Source organism: Silurus aristotelis (genome assembly GCF_946808225.1).
Source record: "Silurus aristotelis genome assembly, chromosome: 15".
NCBI classification, from domain to species: Eukaryota; Metazoa; Chordata; class Actinopteri; order Siluriformes; family Siluridae; genus Silurus; species Silurus aristotelis.
In genome coordinates, this window is record NC_139588.1 from 19,325,249 (window position 1) to 19,338,596 (window position 13,348).

The 13,348-nt window shown below is 36.3% G+C and overlaps 1 long non-coding RNA gene across 1 annotated transcript; it reads right to left on the reverse strand.

Annotated features, from left to right (window-relative positions):
* Positions 1–7,703: 7,703 nt before the first annotated feature.
* Positions 7,704–10,229, reverse strand: LOC310737527. Its single transcript, XR_014536842.1, has 3 exons — positions 9,844–10,229; positions 8,511–8,722; positions 7,704–8,045 (listed from the first exon to the last, which is right to left on the reverse strand). It is a non-coding gene; the product is annotated as an uncharacterized lncRNA (long non-coding RNA).
* Between the last annotated feature and the right edge of the window lie 3,119 nt (positions 10,230–13,348).

Here is a 13,348-nt window from a genome sequence, read left to right on the forward strand (position 1 = left end):
CTGATGCACAACAGACTGAGGGGAGACAGCAGAGGCGTTTTAATGGCAGGAGCCCCTTGGCACAGTTCTCTCAATGCAATTAGAGAAGAATGGAAGCGTGGGTCCAAACAGAGGGGTCTGGCTTACTCTGATTTTCTGCTGAGTTAATCATCTGTGGTTGACTATAAGGAACTGGAGGTGAGGGGAGGGCAGGACACAACTGGCAACCCAAACTAACATAGTCCATATGGTGCCACAGAAGTGAGGAGGGTCAAGAGCTGTTACTACAGCTGCATGTAGCGGAAACTTTTTTTTTTTTGTTACTCCCTTTTTAAAAATCCTGTAGGGGAGAGAAATGAAAGTAATTCCCAATGTCAAAGATAGAAAAAAAGAATGAATGCAAGATATGCAAGATATATCAACTTTGTGTCACAAAGCCTATAATGTAGGACTAAATGAGCATTATTAGTGGGTGTGAGTGTCTAGAGATCAGACAGGGGAGGATAGAAGAGACATTGTTTTCTCTTTGCACCACACCTTGGTTATTTTGGCCTCCACACCACCAAATACACAAGACAAAAAACTTCTGGAGATTCAGAATCAGTTCTTAAAATGTTAATGTGCATGACCTAATCCTAAAAGAACCTAATCTGTTCTGCATTAAACACTATTAAGCAAATATGCATAAATGTGCTGATGGATACATTGTATGATTTGGAAAGAGAATGCAGAAAAGAGAAGAGAATATTCAGACTTCTTTCATCTGAAATTTCTATACAAAATAAGCGAACAAGAATGTGTGTAGGAAAACAGGATACCCTTCAGGGCTGAGCTTAAATGCCATTTGTTCCAACAAGCACACTGTGATTAGCATGTAGCATGCTAGCCTTAAACCATATAAACCATTCTCTGCCCGAAAAGAAGTAGCCACCCTGGCTTTATTATAAGTAAACCCAATCCCTGGTAATAAAGAAGAAAATGTATCAGCTCATATTCATATATATATATATATATATATATATATATATATATATATATATATATATATATATATATATATATATATATATATATATATATATGAATATGAGCTGATACATTTTCTGACTTTTACAGTCTGGATAGCACCAGAGTGGTGTTGAACTACACTTTTCATCAGCCTCAGCATGTCGCATGTTTTCTATCACTTTCACCCGTGTCTCTTTTTACCCTTATCATCAATGTTCTTGTCATTCAACACCTGATTGTCAAACTTTTGTGGGTGTTGCATGCTTGTATTATGGATGTTTTCACCTATATTTATTTAGTTCTGGTTCTCGTCCTTTCTGTTTTGAATAGCTTTCTGCACTGTACTTAAAAAAAGATTGCACTAGCATCTGCATCCTCTCCAATTCCCTGACAAGAAGACTAGCCTTGATTCAAGTCACAGAATTTAAGTTAATTTGATTTATGGATTACTTTGTCAACTTCCAATCACTTGTGTATTTCAATTTCCATCCAAATTTTATTTTACTATTGTGAAATACAGTTGCTTTCATAATAAATGCATTAACTAAGTTATATTAAGAAAAATGAAACCAGTCGTTTAATTATGAATGCCACTGTATCAAAGGATGGTGGCTGCAATGGCTCAAATGGTTAGCTCTTTTGACCTGAGCCTTTTCTTTTAATGCTATGCAAAACTTCGACAGATCTAAATGTATATTCTGTCATTCTAAAATGTCACTCTGGTTTCTTTGCATGATGTGCCTAGGGTTGTTTTCTATAAAAAAAAAATTCAATGGTTCATCTCAATTCACATCAAATTCTCCTTATTTTGTAATTCAACTCTTCCTAAATGTGTTTTTTTATTTTATTTTATTTTAAGAACCGTCAGTTTGCTATTTTTGTCAGCTGTAAGATGTGTAATACCTTCCTAGCTTAATGTGACTTCTTTATACAGTCACTGTTATGCTCTGATCAAGTTGGTGAATAGTTTTTTGCCTCAGTAAAATGTGAAAATGTCTGCTGTACCCATGTCACATTAAGAATTTAAATACAAATGTAAAATGCTAAAACTTAATTCAAAAGAATTGAAGAAATATTTAGTAGAACATTTGTGAAGGATTTTCCAGTCTGTCATACAAATGGCACATACACATATAACAGTCACTGGTTAGAAATACCATACAACGAATGCTGAATAGACAGTCCTAAATAAAATGTCTTGCTGTGCTATGCATGGGTAGAAATGTTCTATCCCACTTACATACAGTACATAAACAAAAAACCTGCTCAGATAGCAAAAGAGTGAAGTCCAATGCTGGCATGCACTTCCTACTGTCATCTGGCTCACAAGCCACCATGGAAACATCATGATTAAGTCATATGCATCTGTCTGCCACAAATCAGGCCTGGTAAGACATGGTATGGAGCAAAACTTGAATCTGGGTCACCTGTAGACTACAGCTGAAATGCTGCTCAAGAATTAGATATGGTTTGGTTTACTGGGAACAAATGTTCTAGTGGAAACTACTTTACTGAATTAACTTGACTGGATTTCAAATATCAAAAAACAATGAAGCTACTTAAATTTAACACACGTTTGGCAAATGATGCACTTGAAATGACCATCACTGGACAATATGCATTTTAAACTATACAGCATTTTTTTGTAGTAAAATACACTGTATGTAAATAATGAGGCAGTTTGCTCCAAAAGAGAAAACGAAAGGTTTTAAGCTGGAGTAATGTAACATTAATGCAAAAGTGTTTTTATAGTGTAATGTCTGTGTTTTTAGGAGTTTTCTATCTCTATTATGTGTCCCATATCATACCACATCAAGTTCATAGCTTGTTCCTGAACGGCCCAAAAACAATGCAGTGTAGCCAAATTCAATACACTAACTAGATTTTTATGATTCAGCTCTTTTGTATATACTAATGGTAATGGCATATTCAGTGGGACATTTGTGAACATAATTTTTATTGCCAGCCTTTGCATTATAACCTTAGTATTTGTTCCATATGTTTTTTTTTTTCTTTTAAAAAAGATATGTAGTCTCCAACTTACAATAGAGATACGTTATAAGGACACCGTCGTAACTTTAAAATATAGTTAGTCGAGACATGGCCTAGCTTACCCAGGAATTTTAAAGAATGATGATCAGTATTGGGTAGTATGGTAGCAAGTGGAGGAAGGAGCCGGACGCACTCTATTTCAGTGTTCAATGAAGAATTAAAGGTGAGAGACAAGAGTTAAAACTGGTCTTCTATACAACAAACGCACTACTTAAAGAATTGAACTCTGTTGACCACTACCAAGAATAAGACATCTTACATATCTTATAGGATATACACATATAACTTCAAATATTTTTTATTTTATTGTATCGCTATTGTCAGAATGAAAAGTCATACGTTGGGAATTACCTGTACTTTGGATACATTGGAATTTCTTACTGAAAGAATTTCAGTTTAAATCCCAGCACCACCAAGCTCCCACACCTGGGCCTTTGACATAATTGTAAGTTGCTCTGGATAAAGACATGTGCCAAATGTCATACATTTAAATGAACGTGTATAATAGGACCATTCCATCCCTATGTAGCACTTACCATATGTAGCACGTTGTCTAAAAATACTTACAGTTCATTTATAGTTAAAACAGCCTAGAAGACGTAAGGCTTCTTCAAGAGAACAGATGACTTTAAACCAAAAATGGCCAATGTTATGCACATAAGGATTGATGTGTGTGTATTATGGGAACTTAATGTGGTCAAAATCTTAGCAATCACAGTGACCCAAATGCACCCAACCATGGCTAATGCATGAACAAGTATAAGTTTTGGCACAACAATGGCCCATTTAGAAGTTCACATCCAGCCTGAGATGTGGTTCCACTAATGCTGAATTGTAGTTAAATTCTGGCAGCCAAATTTGGATGGAATGTATGTGGGCCAGATGAAAGTGTTCCAGCACTGGGCCATCATTCACTATCTGCTTTGTATATGAACAGCCCTTTCACCATCACATAAAACACTTCTAAAACACTTGTGGTATCCTGTATTCAAATCCAGACCTATTTGTCCAGACTGAAAAAGTTGTTGAATAAAATAGCAACTATACAAACTACACAAAGAATGAGTAAGTCTGCATTGTTTCACAATGAATAGCAATAAAAAGGCTTCCTATTCAGCCCGGGAATGACTTCCATACTACGGAAACAAAATTGTTCCTTCTTTCTGACTTTCCCCAAAAACCACACTAAGTTCTGACTCTTATGCAACCCGCATACTGCCTCTTGCTTTAGTACTTTCAAAGTGATTTACATCAGTGGAAGAGATCAGGCGAAACTTCAGCCTTACACACAGTATAATAAAACCTGACTATGGGGGCTTGTTATGAACAATGAGGGGCCTAAATGAGTTTGTTCTGAAAAATCTCAAAGTACTATCAGCTGACAAACATGTGAAGAACGATGTTTATCCGAGTTGCACAAATGGTTCTTGCTTATGAAAAACGAGATCCAAAGTCAGATCCAAAAGCAACATTGCCAAGCAAATGTTCAGTGATTCAGTCAGAGCCAAGAGCTTCTGGATAGCAGGAAGCTATCACATGACTGAAGCTGTGCTTCCAGATTTCAACTGACAGCTGACCTGTTTCCCTCATGCCACATGCTCAGCAGGAAAGAAATTCTTGTGTTATGAACTGTAAAGTGTGAGCTGATCTAGTTCAATCAGAGTACATTTCATATGGTTAGCATGCTTTGTCTCGGGTACGATTCTGTATCCTGAACATTCAGATGGCACAGCATTATCATTTAAGAAGGACAATTTAGAACAAATTAGAGTAAGGGAAGAAACATAAATATTGTTCCAGTGAATATGACATGCCAATGGAGAAAAGCTGCTTGTCTGTGCACCAACTGGAGAAGCTTACTAAGCCTCTGCTGTTTTACAGGCCTCTGGTGTGAATCGGCAGGAGGAAGTATGCTAAATAAAGTGTGGAAAGGGTACGGAATGCATTTGGGAATCATAAAATTGAGCTTTCATATGGCAAAGGATTTTTTTTTCAATTGTAGCAGGTCAACACGATTAAAATGGTCAAATATTTTCATATTTCCACTGTCATCTGTGGACCTTTATTGATCTCTCACGAACCACAGATCTCCATATGTTCACCAAAAGCTTATCACAACTGCAGATGTTCAATGACTAATTGGTAAAACATTAATTATACCAAGTACAGTTCATCTTAATTTGCTATCAATAGATATTTTTACAGCACTAGACAACCATGAAACAAAAATGGATTTTATTTAGTGTACATGTAAAGAATACAAAGCTTTGGATAGTCTCAGGATGATACATTAGATCTTTGTCTCAGGCTTTTTGGCGGCATTTTGGTCTTCATGATGTTGCTACTTAAGTACACTGTGAGACATTGAAGGAACCAGTTTATTTATATTGAGTTCACATGATCCTTTAATTGCACACTGGTGAACTGTATTTAATTTTATTATGTGAACTCTGATGGAGATGAGACATTTGAATGCATACAGTAGGCAATCACACCTTTTTCCATTTCAACTATAAATATTTGGTTTTTCCTCTGGGGAAAACTTTAAATTTCTATATAAAAACCATTAAAAAAGTTTGCCTTATTAAAGAGATTCTAAGTATAACCCTGTCAGGAAGCCATGTATCCTTAACTATTCAGTATGGATGTATTGTATTGTATTTACATCGTGTCTTATTTATGTTAAACTAACCGAGTCAATAAGAGTGCTATCTAGAGCGTGTTACTCCATGTTCATAACCCTTTAACTGTTGTTTTTAATGGCATCCATTGCAGTTCCTTGCTGTCTCTGTGACCCTCCACCCCCCCTGGTGTGTGAACTGGTCAATGAGCCCCATGTGCGCACCATATTTTTCCTAGCATCACAGCAGCTCATCTCCAAAGTCGTTCTCCTCCGCCTGCATTTTATGGCCTTGTTTGCTTTTGTAGGAGTCAATGCCAGCATGAGGGAGCGTGGTTGAAGGGTACATCCATTTATATTTGTGTGGCACTCCACACCACCCACCAACTATAGGTTTCTTACTCATTTGAAGTTTGTGTGTGTGTGTGTGTGTGTGTGTGTGTGTGTGTGTGTGTGTGTGTGTGTGTGTGTGTGTGTGTGTGTGTGTGTGTGTGTGTGTGTGTGTGTGTGTGTGTGTGGTCTTTACAGAGTTTTTGGCTCAAGCTATATTTTAAAGTGAAGCTGTAGCTGACCGGAGTTGGTGTGTGTAGCCAGAACTATGGAGAACTTGTTTATATTTTATTTAAACATGAAACTAATGGACCATTATGGTTTAGTGGAGCCATACATAACCTCAATTTTCCCCCACAAAGCTCACCATATGACTGAGCATGTGTTATATTTTGGGCAAAATCTGATGCTCATAATGTATTTATTTACTATAAAAACTAAACACTTAAAAAAAAAAAACCTTTTACATTTATATTGCTTATAATAATTTTCTATGGTGTAACTCAACAATAATTATAATCAACAACTTTCTTGGCAGCCAACTTGTTCAAGCTATAAACTCCTAGTCAGTATTAGGTAATGCCAAGGCCATGTCATATGCTTTGCAATGAGTAAATCTTCCTGTAAATGTAAACTGGAGCAACCATCCAGCTAAGTCTATGGTCAGTAAAGGTTGTAGTATCCAGGCTGGCCTTGAGCTCTATCTGTGTCGAAATTCCTCCTTCGGAAAAAGACTCCTTTCTTTTGTGACTGCCTCAGAACTCAAGTTGCTTGATGGAAATTTGATAAATGTGAGTCTCAGAGCTAAAACGTAAATAAATCAAATCCAAACCATTAACATGCGTGTTTAAATGAGTGTCCTGTGAAAAACTGATGTCCCATCCGGTGTGAATGGTTGTAGATACACCCTGAGACTCGGACAATAAGGCTATTGAAGATGAATAAATGTTACTTTGTAAAGTCAGTGTGTTTATTCACTTATCTTCAGTAACCACACAATAACTCTATTGTACAGAAAAACAAAACAAATACAACATAGTGAACTGAGCCATGATTCACATCCGTGAATCAGCAGATTGTTCAAATCTTAACACAGAAACTACAGAATTTCTCGACTTCCAGATGAAAGATAACCAGCAAAGGATTTGATATAGCTTATGTCTAGAGTATGTCTGCCTAAAAGATTATTATGCAGGTTTTTACCACTACTACTATAATGGTGTTTAAAGTTTGTACAAACATTAACTGCAGCCTTTCAGTGTGAAATCTGACCTCGGTGTGATTTGCGTTTAGCACACACACAAAACATGAATTGACATTTGGTTATACAGTTTAGCATTTTTAATGGAATGTTCTTTTTATACAATGTTATAACCAGTTTCACTGAACAAAAATAACATTTCCCCTGAAAAATTTGCAGTAATTAGATTACATGCTTGTTCTAGACTGCAGCTACGAGAGAAAGAGAGAGAGAGAGAGAGAGAGAGAGAGAGAGAGAGAGAGAGAGAGAGAGAGAGAGAGAGAGAGAGAGAGAGAGAGAGAGAGTGAGAGAGTCCATTGTCTAGGCAAAATATTCTCTATTTTATTTTAATTATACAGTATATGGTTTGTTAACTCTTACCAGGACATGGGTAGTATGAAACTACATGCTGACACCTAGTGGCTTGAAAGCAATGTTTTCTACATTATTTTTCAAGAAGAGCAAAGTTACACACACGTTTTTAGCACGTTTTTATTTACACTATGTCCAGTCAGCAAAGCAGAAATACAGGACACAAATAACAATGATCCAGAGACCATACACCATATATGTGACTGCAACCAATGTTAGGCTTTTGGATACTGATACATTGTTGTTTGAGAGCACTAATCTAAATCTTATCTAAAACTCATCTAAATCAGTACTTTCATGCCAAGAGAACATGTTGAAATGCCACATCCATTTAAAATATAAGTAGAGGTAGAAGATCTTTTTTTGCAATTTGTCACGTTTTTTCAAAGCAAATACACCAGCTGAAACAATTAGACCACCAGATATAACCGCAAGCTTATTTACCTGCAACAAATGAGACATTAATTAATTCAATATGCATTCATAAATATTTTATTTTATATTTCATAGGAACATTTCTCAAATTTGATTAATCAGAAGCTATTGATTGATTTTCTATAGCAGCATATAGCTGTTATAACAGTTTCTATACTAATAGTTAATTTTCTGCACCCTGCAAACGTGGAAATAAACTAATCAAAATATTGTTGTGTAACTTGACAATCTAAAACATGTGTTTGTTCATATTATACGTTTTCTTATAAAGGGAAATACAATATATTTAACATTTGAGGGAAAAGCTCTAATGTCAGTAATTATCAAACAGTCAGGGGTATTATTGAGGTATTTATTAAGTCCTCAGTAATAAGCTATGTGATAACAGGAGCTAGCAAACATGGATCTATAGATGGATTTTAAAAGATTTTCTAAATTAATTGTAACAATAATTACAAAAACATTAATACTTACAACACGCTGAGGTTGGGAGAATTTCTGTAGGAAGTTTTTGGCTCTTTTTATTGTTTCATTATTCTTTAAACATTTCAGCAGTCCTGAGTCCTCATAAAACAAGACGTCCACGATCATCATCACATTTTCGATATCCCTGCTGCTGCTGCTTGGTGCATTGTGCTCTGGGTCAAAAGTGTGGTGAAGTACAATCATCATAGTGGGCTTCTCATCTAAAAATAGTCAAATAAAAGAATTACAAGTGAATAATATAATTTCACTGTCAAATTTTCAACTGAGAAGTAAAAAAAGAATTGTGTTCGGCTCATTTATATTAGATTTAATTTACCAAAATTGACTTAATTATTTTTACATTTTACAGAAGCACTGGGAAAAAAATGATTTTCGTTTGGTGTTGCTATTTGGTTAAAAGTGCCTCTCATTGTTCCTCAGTATACTAATCATCAGTAGTTAATACTATTAACAATTACTTATTAGCAATTCTAATATGATCAGCTTTATCCTACAGTATGTAACAGTTAGTGAAATTATAATAATCTAACATTATGTACATTTAAAAGTGGTTATATCATAATTGTGATTCAGGTCAGTTTAATCACCATTGTAAATAAATGCACTGCTTTAAATTAATTATTAATTAACAGATAATTCTGCCAAAATGTCCTCATTTACTTTATTTATGAGATAAATGGGTCATTTAACTTATATGGTGAATGTGGCAATTTGATAAATGAGCTGAGGAACAAGGTGAATTTGATGAAATAGAGAGGAGAATGTTGAATGATAAAAATAGAAATAAAAAAAAGCACAAGGAAATAACACCAACAGCTTTCATATTACATATGAAAACATATGAAAACATATGATCTCTTATAAAGCTATTAAAATCCTTATTATGTATCATATGTGTTCATATTACATATGAAAAAATATGAGCTCTTATAAAGCTATTAAAATCCATGCAAAAACTGATCTTATCACATTGTCTCTAATTTGATTTGCACAGGATGGTTTCGTGTTTTTTTATTCTTTCTTTTGCTTGTTTTTGTTGGGTTTTTGTTGGGTTTTGTGGGTGGAGAGTAAACAGACATCTGGGCATTTGGTCATCTGGAAGTGTCTATAAAAATGACTGATAATTACACAATATACTTATGATAGAATGACTGAAACCTTTGCTACATCACTTTCTGCCTGTTTTCCAGATAAATTTGTGTATGAAAGAAAAAGATTACTGACTGCACCTGCACACATTTTCAGGAATTAGACCAGATGCTATAACTGCATGCTCCATGTCCTTCTGTACCACATTACAATAGTATTGTTTGGAACTCACGTGCACGGCGAGACTGAGCCGCTTGAATGTCGGTTCCAGCGCGCGAGACAATCGGACAGAAGACCACTTTGACATCACACTCCTTCTCATTACTTTCTACTACATTCACTTTGTTATTAATCTTCAGATGTGAAATGATTTCACTACGGGGAAATTTCTCTACATTAGCGTGAGGCTCAAAATAAACTCTGGTCACAAATATGGTCTTGAAGAATGGGTTAAAAATCCGAGTTTGAAATCGCTGCAAATAAAATGCCATTGTAGTTGTATTGAGGAATAAAGTTCCCTTATTAAACACGTTATAGAAACGCTAGATGTCCTTTAAAGATCTCCTTTAACTCTGTCCTGCGCAAAACCGACGTCTATTTTCGCTTTTCACTTTCGTTTAGGCTTAAAAGTGAAAGTGAAGATCTGATTGGTTTTAACAACGACTGCGGAACAAATGCTCTTTTCTGATTGGCTGATGTATAATGTATTATTATATAAATTGTATTTATTCTTTTATTATTCTTACAGTCTACTAAAGAATTTTGTACAATAAAAAAACGTGGTCTTGTCTCTGGGGTGTACAGTGTACCTCTAGTATGCATCTTTCTTCCTTAGAAATACAAACCCGATTCCAAAATTTGGGACACTGTACAAATTGTGAATAAGAACAGAATGCAATGATGTGGAAGTCTCAAATTTCAATATTTTATTCAGAATACAACACAGATGACATATCAAATGTTTAAACTGAGAAAATGTATCATTTTAAGGGAAAAATAAGTTGATATTAAATTTCATGGCATCAACACATCTCAAAAAAGTTGCAAAAAAAGAGACTGTTGACATTAACTACAGTCCAATCCATCCTCAAAGCGCCCGTTCTTACTCCGGAATTTCATGGAACCACCCAAGGCGTTGATGCGAAACCATCCCAAGCTGCACAGAGTGGCTTCCAGTCGAGGAGAACACTATCCAGAGGCAGGCCTGGACGAAGTGGGAAGATCCACGGAGGGGAGAGGGGCAGGAACAATTGTCACTGGAGCCTCAGGAGCATGTTTAACTCGACCGAGAGAGAGAGAGAGAGAGAGAGAGAGAGAGAGAGAGAGAGAGAGAGAGAGAGAAGAGGGTGACAGGAAGAGAAGGATATGGATTATTAAGTGTCCTTGTTGTATGAAAGTTAATGTCACTGTGCAGTTTGAACTCCGGCAAGACTCGCTATGGCAGCATAACTAAAAGGGAGAACCAGAAGGTAATACAGACATGAGGGATCTCTGGGATAAGAGACGACCCACCACACCACCGTCAACAAACCTGAGTGAACGTGTGAATGTGAGGGGACGACAGCATACAAATATCCCAGTTCACCAAACACTCTATATCCATGTTCCCTCCAGATCCTTTACCTAAGAAAAAAATCTACTGATCAAAGGCTTGACTAAATAAATTTTTTTTAACCTCAACTTAAACACTGAGACTGTGTCTGAGTCCCGAACACTGGTTGGAAGGCTGTTTCATAACTGTGGGGCTTTATAAGAGAAAGATCTGCCCCCTGCTGTAGTCTTCATTATTTGAGGAACCAACAGATAGCCTGCACCTTTTGATCTAAGTAGGCGTGGAGGATCATACTGGTACGGAAGTTCACTCAGATACTGCGGTGTGAGACCGTTAAGTGCTTTATACATCAGTAGTAGTATTTTATAATCAATGCGAGATTTCATTGGGAGCCAGTTTACACTGATTAAAACAGGGGTGATGTGGTCATATTTTCTAGATCTAGTGAGGACCCTTGCTGCTGCATTCTGAACTAACTGAAGCTTATTTATGCACTTACTCGCACACCCAGACAGTAAAGCGTTACAGTAGTCTCATCTAGAAGTAACAAAAGTATGAACTAGTTTTTCTGCATCCTGTAAGCACATCATATTTCTAATTTTAGCAATATTTCTAAGGTGAAAGAAGGCGATCCTGGTGATATTATTCACGTGAGACTCAAAGGAAAGACTAGGGTCAATAATCACACCAAGGTCTTTGACAGCTGTACATGCTGAAACAGAAACACCATCTAGAGATGCTACGTAATCGGAAAGTTTACTTCCAGCTGCATGTGGTCCTAGTAAAAGTACTTCCGTCTCATCTGAGTTAAGTTATAGCTGAAGAAAGTTATCAAGCATCCACTGTCTAATGTCCTTTACACACTTCTCAACATTGTTAAGCTGATCTCTCTCATCAGGCTTTGCTGAAATATACAGCTGTTTATCATCAGCATAGCAATGGAAGCGAATCCCATGTTTATGAATAATTTCACCAAGAGGCAGCATATATAAAGAGAAAAGCAGAGGGCCTAAGACGGATCCTTGAGGAACACCAAACTTTACCTTAGAGAGTGTGGAGAACTCACCATTTACATCAACAAACTGATAGCGATCAGTCAAATAAGACCTGAGCCAAGAGAGAGCTGTTCCCTTTAATCCAACAACGTTCTCATGTCTAGCAAGTAGTATAGTGTGATCAATGGTGTCAAAAGCTGCACTAAGGCCGAGCAAAACAAGTAAGGAGACAAAACCCTGGTCAGAGGCCAATAACAGGTCATTTACCACCTTAACTAGCGCCGTCTCTGTGCTATGATGAGGCCGAAATCCTGACTGATGCATTTCAAAAATTTTATTCATAAGTAGGTGTGAGCAGAACTGCTGTGCTACAACCTTTTCTAAAATTTTGGATATAAAGGGGAGATTTGATATTGGTCTGTAGTTGGACAGCTGACATGGGTCAAGGTCAGGTTCCTTAATAAGGGGGTGGATAACTGCCAGTTTGAAGGATTTAGGTACATGACCAGTGCTAATGGAAGAGTTTATTATTTTTAAAACAGGTTCAATTACCTCTGGAGTTATCTGTTTAAAGAAACTTGTAGGCAAGGGATCGAGAATGCAGGTTGATGATTTTGATGAGGAAATTAATGAAATTAAGTCATTCTCATGAATAGGAGTGAAGCTTTGTAGTTGATTGTCTGCTATAATTACACTGCTGTCTACAGGGTTACTTGTAAAATAATTTGGATTTATATTAACGTCTGGATTTCTTGCCTGATGTTTAAATTTTATTATTAAACATTTCATGAAATCATTACTACCTATTGATGGTGTGCATGTTAGTGCAGTGCATTTATTCCCTTCCATGCTAATTGAAATACTGTTAATTTAGTTTGACGCCATTTACGTTCTAATTTTCGAGTGGTCTGTTTTAAGGTGTGTGTATGATCATTATACCACTGTGCTAATTTTTTCTCCCTGATAATTTTGGTCTTAAGGGGAGATACATCATCTAGAGTATAACGTAACGTTGATTCTAGGTATTTAGTTGCCCAGTCGAGCTCTGCGGGGTCAGACGGAGATCTATCTAATATCGTAATTTCTGGAAGATTATTGATAAAACGTGCTGCTGTAGCTGACGTGAAAGTACGCTTAACACGATAACGTGGTGAAGTAGTAATGCAATGACTGAGGCAGATTTTAAAAGA